At 46.4% G+C, this 13,732-nt stretch overlaps 1 protein-coding gene across 5 annotated transcripts in view; it reads left to right on the forward strand.

Moving 5' to 3' along the window:
- The first annotated feature begins 680 nt into the window (after positions 1 to 680).
- The window catches only part of znf512b (zinc finger protein 512B), a 165,865-nt gene continuing 152,813 nt past the window's right edge, over positions 681 to 13,732 (forward strand). For 4 of the 5 annotated variants that reach the window (XM_038803293.1, XM_038803294.1, XM_038803295.1 and 1 more), the window contains exon 1: positions 825 to 1,005. The gene's annotated coding sequence lies outside the window, so the exon portion shown is untranslated. Of the gene's footprint in view, positions 1,006 to 13,732 lie in introns of all 5 variants that reach the window. The other variant, XM_038803292.1, reaches the window with a different exon arrangement.

Genomic DNA, 13,732 nt, shown 5'->3' on the forward strand with positions numbered 1-13,732 from the left:
TCAATTGAGCTGTTTTGCTGTGTTGAAGGTCTTTTATTATTGCAAGTTGTTGTTTTCCACTGACTGGGTTGTTGGTGATGCGTCGTATCCACCTTTGCGGACCAATTCTCAGTAATTCCAAGTCGGCAGCAACACTGTTTTCGACAGGCCACAAAAATAAACCACAAGTTAGTTAAAGGACAGTCATCTCCTTCAGTACACAGGTCCCAAAGTCTAAATATAATTGTAATATTTGACTAGATGGAAAGCACGGTCTTCAGGCAGGGGTTACAATTTATGGCTTACATCACCTGGAGTGTAATACAATTGTCATATTTTGTATAAAGTTGATGCCACTTTAAATTTCAAATTACTGACAAGTCTTTTGTCATTATTTTCTCTTTCAGAACAAAACATGCCTTTTAAAGTCTTCCCTCAGACCTGCTGCATCAAGCAAGCAAACACGAAGCCACACAGAACTTTTTATTGCCTGAACAGATTTCCCCCACCCCACATTTTACTTTTGTACACAAATTGGGCCGTCCTAGCTAATAAAATAGGCGTTGACAAATCTTGGCATATGTTTTACTGGGAAACGTGAAACATGTAGAGATACTTGGGGCCGTGATCTCCAAGCAATTTTGGAAAGAAAGTAAGTTTCAGCCGAGTGAGTGAAATATTTAAAATAAAAACAGCTGCGGGTAAGCCTCGCATAAACGTGAAGATAAATATTTTTGAAGTGTGGAGTTTTACTTGAGCGTTCCCGCAATAATGCCGAGGTGAAACTCTGTAATCTGTTGTCTATTTCGGCGAGGCGACAAGAAGCCCAGACATCGGCGGCGTTGCAAATGCAGATTTGCTGCTTGTGCTGGAACTTGAAATTCGTGCAGCATTAAATAGTAACGCGAGAGTTGAAACTTACCTCCTCACTGTACAACTGTCAAAGGACAAGTGGAATCGCGCATGACCCAGGAATAGAGTCTACTGTAAAGGCCCTGAAGATAATAATCTAAACAGAAATTTAAGGTAAGACGCCCGTCTCGTCGGCGGCGGGGCCGGGCAGCTTTCCCCCCCACTCCCCACTCCTTTTCCCTCTCCTCCCGGGCGCCGCCTCGCCTTTCCCCTCATTTTCTTGGCTTTTACTCTTGCGATTGTCGATCGGCAGGGGCAACTTGAGGCGGCGCAAAGTGCCCCTCTGCCTCTTTTCCCCCCTCTCCAGCCGCTTGCGAGCTTTTAGTTCGCCTGATTCTTTAAAATGTCGCCATTTTGCCTGAGCGCTGTTGCAAGCTCATCCTGCTGCCCCGGGGGTGGGGGAAGCTGGAGAAACAATGTATCCGCAGTGGGATTGTTACATTGTGTCTGCCAGCCAGGCGGGGGAGGAAGTTGGCGCTTTGTATGTTAATGAAGGAAGGTGAGAGGTTCGAGCCCGGGGGAGAATGTCGGAACTTCTTGGGCTTTTTCTCTTTTGCCGGGAGCGCGCGCTTTTGCTGGCCGGGCGCGCGGATTCCATGTTGAGGGGCCCGTGCGCGCGCGCCTGCCTGCGAGTTGGGCGCGCGTGCCCAGTCTTTCCATCTTCCCACGCACAGTGTGTGAGGGCAATGCACCGCCCAGTGTGTGAGGGCAATAGGCATCGAGCTCGCTTCAGTTCGAGTGACGGGCCACCCCGAGGTTTTCCTCCTCGTGTCTCCACGGCGCCTGAAGTGTTGGATTTTGTTTTGACAGGCTGTGTGGTGTCGGGCTGGAGGAGGGAGAAGCCCACCACTTTTTTCTTGGTTGTGTGTGTTGACTTTGTGGTTTTGTTTTATTGGCCTGGTCAGCATGGCACACCTGTGGACTTGGAGTGTGTCACTTGTATGGTCGCAGCCAAGCGTGGCTGTGTTTATTTTGAAAAGATGGGATTCTGGTCACTCAGGCTAAGGGGAGATTTCATTGAGGTGTTCAAAAGCAATGGATGGTTTTGATGGAGCACAGGCGGAGATACTGGGCCGGATTCTCTGCCCCCCCTCCCCCCCTGGGGTTCTCGGCGCCGCACCGTTTGCTGACGGCGGGATTTAATCTTCCCGCCGCTTGTCAATGGGATTTCTCATTGTAACCACCCCCCCCCCCCCCCCCCGTTGCCGGGAAACCCGCGTGCAAGGGTGTGCGGCCGGCGGGAAAAGTGAATCGCAACGACCGGAGAATTCTGGCCACTGTTTCCTCTCCACAAAAGAACTAAAGGGAAGGTTAGGAGACTTTTTCACACGGAGGATCATTAAGATTTGGAATGCACTAAAGAAAGGGTGGGGGAAGCAGAGTCAGTAGAAATGTTTAGAAGCAATTAGACATGTCCTTGAAGAGGACTAATTTGCAGCGTTCTGGAAAAAAAGCTGGGACGTGGGATTACATTGGACAACTCTTTCAAATAGCTGGCACAGGCATTACAGAATCAATGACCTATGATGTAAGGTTACATGTGGATTTGCCATGGCAGTAAATTACAGGATACATTATTTTAAAAGGCAGGAGCATATTAGAGTGGATAAAGTGTAGAGCTGGTGGGAAGTTTTAAAAAATAACGGAGGGTGGGCTGCAAAGGTACATTGAAGTGAAGGTCTCAAAGCAGGTCGGTAAATGACAAGGTTAAAGGTGTTGAGATGGGAGTTCCACAAAGTTGAGCATATTGGATCAAGGAGCTAGAGGTACTTGGGTGTTTGTGAGAACATAAGTGGATTATGTAAATTTTGTTAAAGAGGTTGTGGCTCAGCATCACACATGAGGTTGGAGAAAGTGGCAACAGCTTTGAGTTGATGAGTGAAGCTTGGAAACAACTAGTTTGTTGGAGTAAGAATGAAAAACAGAACTTGCATTTATTTAGTGCCTTTCACAGCAGGACAGGGGGAGGCAAAAGTGTATTGTCACAGTCTTGTAATCCAGACACCCCTAATAATGGCCTGGAGGCTAGCGCTCAAATCCCACTGTGGCAGATGATAGAATTTGAATTCAATAAAAAATCTGCAATTAGAATGTCTTTTTTCAATAAATTGAGAGTACCCAATTATTTTTTTTCCAATTAAGGGGCAATTTAGTGTAGCCAATCCACCGACCCTGTACATCTTTGGGTTGTGGGGGCGAAACCCACGCAGACACGGGGAGAATGTGCAAACTCCACACGGACAGTGACCCAGTTGCGATTCAAACCTGGGTCCTCAGCGCTGTAGATAGCAATGCTAACCACTACGCCCCTGTGCCACCCCAATTAGAATGTCTTTAATGATATTATGAAACATTGTCGATTGTTGTAGAAACTCATCTGGTTCACCAAATATAGAAGGGAAGGAAATCTGGTGTCCTCACCTGATCTAGCCATGGCAATGTGCTTGACTCTTAACTGCCCACTGAAACGTTGTATCATACTGCTACAAATTCAATAAAAAGGAATTAAACCAGACAGACCACCCGGCATCAACCTAGGCACCAGAAACAATGGCAAAGGCAGCCCTGTGACCCTACAAAGTCCTCCTTACTAAAATCTGGGGGGGGGGGGCTTGTGCCAAAATTGTCTCACGGACAAATCAAGCACCAGCCTGCAATAGTCATACTCATGGAAGCATAGAACATAGAACAGTACAGCACAGAACAGGCCCTTTGGCCCTCGATGTTGTGCCGAGCAATGATCACCCTACTCAAACCCACGTATCCACCCTATACCCGTAACCCAACAACCTCCCCCCCTTAACCTTACTTTTTTTTAGGACACTACGGGCAATTTAGCATGGCCAATCCACCTAACCCACACATCTTTGGACTGTGGGAGGAAACCGGAGCACCCGGAGGAAACCCACGCACACACGGGGAGGATGTGCAGACTCCACACAGACAGTGACCCAGCCGGGAATCGAACCTGGGACCCTGGAGCTGTGAAGCATTTATGCTAACCACCATGCTACCATGCATACCTTGCAGATAATGTCCCAGACACCACCATCACCATCTCGGGGTGTGGCGCACCAGCAGCACAGACCCAGCAGAGGTGGCTGCACAGGGGTATACAGTCAGGAGGGGGTGACCTGGGACCGCACAAAGTATATGGCATCAGATCCAACATGGTTAAGGAGATCAGCTGATTACCACATACTGCCAGCTTCCACCGAACTCCACACTCAGCTGATAAATCAGTGCTCCTCCATACTGTACACCACTCGGAGGAAGCACCGTGGGTGACAAGAGCGCAAAATATACTCTGGGTGGGGATCTGCAATGTTTCTCACCAAGAGTGGTTTGGTAGAATCACCACAGACCAAGCTGGCTGAGCCCTAAAGGACATAGCTGTTAGACTGAATCTGCAGCAATCAACAAGAGGGAAAAACATACTTGACCTCATCCTCACCACCCTGTCTGCCACAGTGCATCTGTCCAGACAGTATTGGTAGGAATGACAACCACGCAGTCCTGGTGGAGATGAAGTCCTGACTTCACTTTGAGGATGCTTTTCATTGTGTTGTGTGGGAATACCACTGTACTAAATGGAATCGACTTTTAATAGTTCTAACAACTCAAGTTGAGGTGCTGTGGGCCATCAACAGAAGCAGAAATGTACTCAACCACAATCTGTAACCTTGTGGTCTGGCATATCCCCAACCCTGCCATTACCACCAAGCCAAGGAATCAATCCTGGTTCACTGAAGGGCGCAGGAGCCATGCCAGGAGCAAAACCAGGCATACATAAAAATGAGATGTCAACCTGGTGAAGTTACAATACAGGACTACTTGCATGCCAAACAGCATAATCAGCAAGTAATAGACAGATCTAAGCAATTCCACTGGATTAGATCTAAACTCTAGTCCTGCCACATCCCACATGAAAGGTGGTGGAGAATTCAATCAACTCACTGGAGGAAGAGGCTGCACAAATACCTCCATTCTTAATGACGGAGGAGCCCGGCACATTGGTGTCAGGGATGAGGCTGAAGCATTCGCAGTCTTCAGCTAATTCGATTCACTCCATGTGATATCAAAAAACAGCAAATTGCACTAAATACTGCAAAGGCTGTGGGCCCTGACAACATTCCAGCAGTAGTCCTGAAGACTTTTGTTCCAGAACTTGCTGCGCCCCTAGCTAAGCTGTTCCAGTACAGCTACAACACTGGCATCTTACCCGGCTATGTGGAAAATTGCCCAGGTGTCCTGAACATAAACAGCAGGCCAAATTCAACCTGGCCAATCATTGCCACATTAGTCTACTCTAAATCATCAGTATGGTGATTGAAGGGCAACCAACTGTGCAGTCAAGCGACATTTGCTTAACAATAACCAGTTCACTGATGCTCCATTTGGAATCTGCAAAGGTCACTCTGCTCCTGACCTCATTGCAACCTTGCTTCCAACGTGGACAAAAAAGCTGAATTCCAAAGGGTGAGGTGAAAGTGACTGTGCTTGAAATCAAAGCAGCATTTGACCTACTGTCAAAGGCAGCCCACAGGATAAGCACCCCTTCCGCAAACATTCACTCCACCACCGTGGCAGTAGTGTTTTTAAAACAATATTTTTTATTCATTTACAGGCTGTGGGTTTCGCTGGTAGGCAAGTATTTAATGCCCAACCCTAGTTGCCCTCCAGAAGGTGGTGGTGAGTTGCTTTCTTGAACCACTGCAGTCCTTGAGGTGTAGGTACCCCCACTGTGCTGTTAGGGTCAGATTTCTAGGATTTTGCCCCAGCGACAGTGAAGGAATGGTGATATATTTGCAAGTCAGGATGGTGAGTGACTTGGAAGGGAACCTCCAGGTGGTGGAGTTCCCAGCTATCTGCTGCTCTTGTCGTTCTAGATGGGTTTGGACGGTGCTGTCAAGGAACCTTAGTGAGTTACTGCAGTGCATTTTGTTCGTCAGTGGAGGGTGTGGATGTTTGTGGAAGAAGGAGCAATCAAGCGGGGCTGTTTTATTCTGGATGGTGCCCAGCTTATTGAGTATTGTTGGAGCCGCACTCATCTAGGCAAGTGGAGAGTATTCCATTACACTCCTGACTTGTGCCTTGTAGTCAGCGGACATGCTTTGAGGGGTCTGCATGTAAGTTACTCACCAGAGGATTCCCAGCCTGTGACCTGCCCTGGTAGCCACATTATTAATATGGCTAGCCAGGTTCAGTTTATGATCAATGTTAAACCGCAGGATGTTGATTGTGGGGGATTCAGCAATGGCAATGCCATTGAATGTCAAGAGGCGATGGTTAAATCTTCTCTTTTAGGAGATGGTCGTTACCTGGCACTTGTGTGGCGCAAATGAAACTTGCCACTTGTCAGCCCAAGCCTGGATTGGATTGGATTTGTTTATTGTCACGTGTACTGAGGTACAGTGAAAAGTATTTTTCTGCGAGCAGCTCAACAGATCATTAAGTACATGGGAAGAAAAGGGAATAAAAGAAAATACATAATAGGGCAACACAAGATATACAATGTAACCACATAAGCACTGGCTTCGGATGAAGCATACAGGATGTAGTGTTAATGAGGTCAGTCAATAAGAGGATCATTTAGGAGTCTGGTGACAGTGGGGAAGAAGCTGTTTTTGAGTCTGTTCGTGCGTGTTCTCAGACTTCTGTATCTCCTGCCCGATGGAAGAGTGAGTAAGCCGGGTGGGAGGGATCTTTGATTATGCTGCCCGCTTTCCCCAGGCAGCGGGAGGTGTAGATGGAATATTGTCCAGGAAATTGTCCAGGTCTTGCTGCATTTGGACATGGACTGCTTCATTATCTGAGGAATCGCAAATGGTGCTGAACATTGTGCATTCATCCACAAGATCCCCACTTCTGACCTTATGATGGAAGGGAGGTCATTGTTCAAGCATCTAAAGATAATTGGGCCAGGGCAGCACGGTGGCGCAGTGGTTAGCATTGCTGCCTCACGGCACTGAGGTCCCAGGTTCGATCCCGGCTCTGGGTCACTGTCCATGTGGAGTTTGCACATTCTCCCCGTGTTTGCGTGGGTTTTGCCCCCATAACCCAAAGATGTGCAGGCTAGGTGGATTAGCCACGCTAAATTGCCCCTTAATTGGAAAAAATGAATTGGGTACTCTAAATGTATTTTAAAAAAAGATAGTTGGGCCTAGGACACTACCCCGAGGAACTCCTGCAGTGATGTCCTGGAGCTGAGATGATTGCCCTCCAACCACCACAACCATTTTCCTTTGTGCCAGGTAGGACTCCAACCAGGGGAGAGATTTCCCCCTGATTCCCATTGACTTCAGTTTAGCTCGGGCTCCTTAATGCCATACTTGGTCAAATGCTGCCTTGATGACACGCTCACCTCATCTCTGGCATTCAACTTTTTTGTCCATGTTTTTTTTTTAATTTAGTGTATCGAATTAATTTTTTTTCCAATTAAGGGGCAATTTAGCATGGCCAATCTACCTACCCTGCACACCTTTGGGTTGTGGGGGCGAAACCCACGCAAACACGGGGAGAATGTGCAAACTCCACACGGACAGTGACTCAGAGCCGGGATCGAACCTGGGATCTCGGCGCCGTGAGGCAACAGGGCTAACCCACTGCACCACCGTGCTGCCCCTTTGTCCATGTTTGAATGAGATCAGGAGCTGAGTGACCCTGGCAGAACCCAAACTGAGCATTCGTGAGCAGGTTATTGCTGAATAAGTGCTGCTTGATAGCACTGTTGATGACTCCTTCAAACACTTTGCTGATGATGGAGAGTAGACTGATAGGGTGATAATTGGCTGGGTTGAATTTGTCCTGTTTCTTGTGTACAGGATATACCTAGGCAATTTTCCACATTGCCGGGTAGATGCCAGTGTTGTAGCTGTACTGGAACAGCTTGGCTGGTGGTCGGCAATTCTGGAGCACAAGTCTTCAGTACTATTGCCGGACGATTGTCAGGGCACATAGCCATTGCAGTATCCAGTAGCTTTAGCCATTTCTTGACATCACGTGGAGTGACACATATTGGCTGAAGACTGACATCTGTGATGCTGGGACCTCCAGAGGAGACCGAGATGCAGTATCCACTCGGCCTTTTTGGCTGAAGATCGTTGCGAATGCCTCAGCCTGGTCTTTTGCACATATAGATCATAGATCATAGAATTTACAGTGCTGAAGGAGGCCATTTGGCCCATCGAGTCTGCACCAGCCCTTATAGAGAGCACCCTACTCAGCCCACGTATCAACCCTATCTCCATAACCCCCACTTAACATTTTTGGATACGAAGGGCAATTCATCATGGCCAATCCACCTAGCCCGCACATCTTTGGATTGTGGGAGGAAACCGGAGCAACTGGAGGAAACCCAGGCAGACACGGGGAGAACGTGCCGACTCCGCACAGTGACCCAGCTGGGAATCGAACCTGGGACCCTGGAGCTGTGAAACAACTGTGCTAACCACTGTGCAGGGCTCCTCCAGCCTTGAGGTTAGGGATATTTGTGGAGCCTCCTCCTCCAGTGAGTTGTTTAATTGTCCACCACCATTCACGGCTGGATGTGGCAGGACTGCAGAGTTTAGATCTGATGCGTGTGTTGCGGGATTGCTTAGCTCTGTCTAATACTTGCTACTTGTGTTGTTTGACACACGAGAAGTCCTGTGCTGTAACTTCGCCAGGTTGACACCTCATTTTTCGGTATGCCTAATGATGCTGCACCTGGCATGTTCTCCTGCACTCTTCATTGAACTAGGGTTGATCCCCTGGCTTGGTAGTAATGGTAGAGTGGGGGAATATGCCATGCCATGAGGTTGCAGATTGTGATTGAATACAATTCTGCTGCTGCTGATGGCCCACAATGCCTCGTGGACGCCCAGACTTGAGATACTAGACCTGTTTAAAGTCGATCCCATTTAGCATGGTGGTAGTACCACACAACACGATGGAGGGTATCCTCAGTATAAAGAGGAGAATTAATCTCCACAAGGATTGTGCGGTGGTCACTTCTGCCGATACTGTCATGGACAGATGCATTTGCAGCAGGCAGATTGGTGAGGATGAGGTCAGGTATGGTTTTCCCTCTTGTTGGTTCCCTCACACCCTGTTGCAGTCCCAGTCTAGCAGCTATGTCCTTCAGGACCCGGCCAGCTCGGTCTGTGGTGGTACTACTGAGCCACTCTTGGTGATGGACATTGAAGTCCTCCACCCAGAGCCTATTCTGCGCCTTTGCCACCCGCAGTGTTTCTTCTAAATGGTGTTCAACATGGAGGGGTACTAATTCATGAACTGATGGTGGCCGGTACGTGGTAACTAGCAGGAGGTTTCCTTACCCATGTTTAACCAAAACCAAGGGCAGCACGGTGGCACAGTGGTTAGCACTGCTGCCTTATGGCGCTGATGACCCAGGTTCGTCCCAGGCTTGGGTCACTGTCCATGTGGAGTTGCACATTCTCCCCGTGTCTGCGTGGGTCTCACCCCCACAAACCAAAAGATGTGCAGGGTAGGTGGATTGGCCACACTAAATTACCCCTTAATTGCAAAAAAATTATTGGATACCCTAAATTTATAAAAGAAAACCTGAAGCAATGAGACTTCATGGGGTCTTGAGTTAATGTTGAGGACTCCCTACCGACTGTATACCACTGTGCCGCCACCTCTGCTGGGTCTGCCCTACTGGTGACAAAGGATATACCCAGGAATGGTGATAGTGGTGTCTGGGACGTTATATGTAAGGTATGATTCTGTGAGCATGACTGTGAGGCTGTTGCTTAACTAGTCGGTTTATCCTCTCCCAACTTTGGCACAATCCCCCAGATGTTAGTACGGAATACTTTGCAGGGCTGACAGGGCTGGGTTTGCTGTTGGCGTTTCCAGTGCTGGGTGTTCTGCCTGGTTTAATTCCTTTTTTGTGTCTTTGTAACGATTGAATACAACTGAGTGGCTTGCTAGGCCTATTCAGAGGGCATTTAAGAGTCAACTACATTGCTGTGCGTCTGGTATACCAGGAATTCAACAAGGTTCCTTCTGCGCACTTTCCAAATCCACAACTGCTACCATGTAGAAGGACAAGTGAAGCAGACACATGGAAACACCACCACCTGGAGGTTCCCCTCCAAGTCACTCATCCTGAGTTTGAAATATATTGCCTTTCCTTCACTGTCACTGGGTTAAAATCCTAACAGCACTGTTGATGTACCTACACCACAGGGACAGCAGGAGTTCAAGAAAGCAGCTTACCATCACCTTCTCGAGGGCAATTAGTGATGGACAATAAATGCTAACCTGGCCAGTGATGCCCACACCCTGGTATACATAATTGAATAAAGTTATTATTTATTTGAGCAAACAGAAGCATTGTTTGGAGTCTCTGTGTATTCCAATTTCTCTTTATGCATTTACATTCTTCAAATCTTCGCCACCCCTTCTAATATCCAATGCTTCACTCTACCCCACTATATATTCTCAGTCCTCCTCTCCTTCAGCTAACTTTCTCAACTCTGCCACAACCGAAATGCTATTCCCAGCCAATTATAATTTCTGCCTACCATCTTCACTGTAAAAGATAGCAGGGAAAGAACAGGGTACGTTAAAAGGACTAGCCTTAAGGCATTGTACCTGAATGCGTGGAGCATTCAAAATAAAATGGATGAATTAGCTGCACAGATAGATGGCAAGGGATACGATATAGTTGGGATCATGGAGACATGGCTCCAAGGTGACCAAGGATGGGAACTAAACATTGGGGGCTGTTCAGTTTTTAGGAAGGACAGACAGAAAGGAAAAGGTGGTGGAGTTGCATTGTTGATTAAAGAAGATATTGATACAATATTGAGGAAAAATATTGGTACAGATGATGTGGAATCTGTCTGGGTAGAGTTAAGAAACATCAAGGGGCAAAAAATGTTTGTAGGGATGGTATACAGACCAAACTGCACTGGTAATGTTGGGAATAGCATTAAACAGGAAATCAGAGATGCATGTGATAAAGGAACATCTGTGATTACGGGTGACTTTAATCTGCATGTAGATTGGGTGAGTCAAATTAGACACAGTACAATATAGGAGCAATGTCTGGAATGTATACGGGGTTATTTTCTGAACCAGTATGTTGAGGAACCAACAAGGGAACAGGCCATCTTGGGCTGGGTGTTGTGCAATCAGAAAGGATGAGTTGGCATGTTAAGGAATGAGTAAAGAAACATTCCAATTAGATGTCTCATTGATCCAATAATTGGCACTGACATGTAAAGAGGCTTTGTAAAGGTGGCCTTGGGGGAATGTGATGTGATGATGGAATTTGGTGCTGAGTATGTTCAAAGTAAAATAAAGGTGTTTGGGAAAAGGAGCAGAACTCTTGACTCTTTACTCAACAGCAGCCGGAAGCTAACATTGGTAGCAGAGAATGGTTACAATCCATTGACCTCTGGGTTATGGGCCCAGCATGCCTCCCGTGCGCAACTCTACTATGTGTGGAATTGACTGGTTAAAATTTTACCTGGACTCTTTGAATGCTGAAAATTGTAAGAAGGTTAAGGAATTTGAAAGTTCCACAAGTTTCAGGTTTGGGGATGATAATACTCTAAAGTCGCTGAAAAGAGTGGTGATCCCTTGAAATATTGCCGGAGTGAATCATTTCATTAGAACAGATCTTGTATCTAGCAAGATACCTTTGCTTCTGAGCATACCGTCGATGAAGAAAGCACACATGAACTGGATTTGGAACAGGATAAGGCAACAGGCGGGATAGGGGACGTAGTTTGTCAAGGTCTCAGAAAGCAGATCCAGCAATGTTTTACTGGCACCATAAGGAAAATCTTTCTGCCACCTTTATGATGCATATCGATGATTTTTGTGGGGTGGGACTTGTGATTTCGAAGCTACTGTAATCTCTGGGTTGAGGAAAGAATTCAGGGTTGAAAGTCAGGCTTCTATGCATTTAAATATATTGGACTGGAAATCGGACAGACTAAGTTCGGGTCAACTTTACGTCAACAATCTTATTTGGAGAGCATCAGTGAGTCGTAGTCAGGTTTCACAAAAGGACGCACTGGTTTCAAAGATGGAAAAAGAGCAACTGCGAAGTTTAATTGGGCAACTGAATTGGTTAGGTAATTTTTTTTTAATAAATGTTTTTTATTGGGTTTTTGAACAAAGTATATTTGCCGTTATGTACACAGGATATGATATATATATATATATATATATATATATAAGAGAAGGGCACACACACAAATCACAAAGGGGGGAAAAAAAATAAGAAAAAAAAATAACAACACGAGAGAAATACAAAATCAAATAAAGTAGGGCATTATGCACCCGCTCAGCAGCAGCAACTCTGCACACTTGGCAACATTATTTACACAAATAAGTAGGCATTTGTTTGTGGGGGCGCAGGGAGGGGGCGGAGACTAGGGGGGTAGATTTACATTTGGGTGCCGGAGAGACAATTACGGAGGGCAATACTCAAATGGGTCTGGTGCTGGTGTTGTCCCTTGCTTCTCCCGGACGGATTTCGCTGCCGTTGTCGTCTCGTGCTCACTTCCGCTTCAGCCGGCCCTCCGGTCTTCTGCCTGTATTCTCCTTTTCCTCTGTTCCTGTGGATGCCAAGTTTGTTAACGTTTCCCTGCCTCGCCTCGCTCGCCCCCCCCCCCCCTCCCCCAACCTCTCTGGCACTCCTCTATTGTTCCCTGTCTCTTCCCTCTTCCCCCCACATTCATTGATCCAATAATTGGCACTGACTTGTAAAGAGGCTACAGGTGGCCTTGGGGGAATGTGATGTGATGATAGAGTTTGGTGCTGAGTGTGTTCAAAGAAAAATAAAGGTGTTTGGGAAAAGGAGCAGAACCCTTGACTCTTTACTCAACAGCAGCCGGAAGCTAACATGGCAATCTAGTTGTGAGAGAACTCTTGGGGATGAGTGACCATAATATGGTAGAATTCTTTGTCAAGGTGAATAGTGAGGTAGTTGATTCTGAAACCAAGGTCCTGAACCTCAATAAAGGTAACTATGATGGTATGAGGCATGTGTTGACTATGACGGACTGGGAAACCGTCAGTAATACTGAAAGGTGGGACAGGCAATGGCAGGCATTCAAGGAATGAGTAAGTGAACTCCAAAAGTTATTTATTCCCATTTGGCGCAAGGGTAGAAAGGGAACTGTGGCCAAACCGTGGCTTACAATGGAAATTATTGATAGTATTAAATTCAAAGAAGTGGCATACCCCCCAAATTAGCAAGAAAAAGCAATAGACCTGAGGATTGGGAACAGTTTAAAATTCAGCAAAGGCAGACCAAGGCATTTGAAAGTAAATTAGCGGGGAACATAAAAAATGACTGTAAAAGTTTCTATAGGTATGTAAAGAGAAAAAGATTGATAAAAACTAATGTAGGCCCCTTACAGTCAGAAAAGGGGGAATTTATAACAGGGAACAAAAAAATGGCACTAAATTAATACTTTGCTTCTGTTTTCACAAAGGAAGACATTAATGTACCAGATGTGCTGAGAAGCACAAGTTTTAATGAAGAGCTGAAGGAAATTAGTATTTGTAAAGAAATGGTTTTGGGGAAATTAATGGGGTTGAAGGCAGACGCATCTTCAGAATCTGATAATCTGCATCCCAAAGTATTTAAGGAAATGGCCCTAGAAATAGTAGAAATAGGTGGTCATTTTCCAAAATACTTTGGACACTGGAATGGTTCCTACAGTTTGGAGGATAGCGAATGTAACCACACTATTTAAAAAGGGAGGTAGAGAGAAAACAGGGAATTATAGACCAGTGAGCCTAACGGCGATAGTAGGGAAGTTGTTGGAGTCTCTTATCAAGGACTTCATAGCACAGCATTTGAAAAGCA

The sequence above is a fragment of the Scyliorhinus canicula genome, chromosome 7, assembly GCF_902713615.1.
Source record: "Scyliorhinus canicula chromosome 7, sScyCan1.1, whole genome shotgun sequence".
Taxonomy (NCBI): Eukaryota; Metazoa; Chordata; class Chondrichthyes; order Carcharhiniformes; family Scyliorhinidae; genus Scyliorhinus; species Scyliorhinus canicula.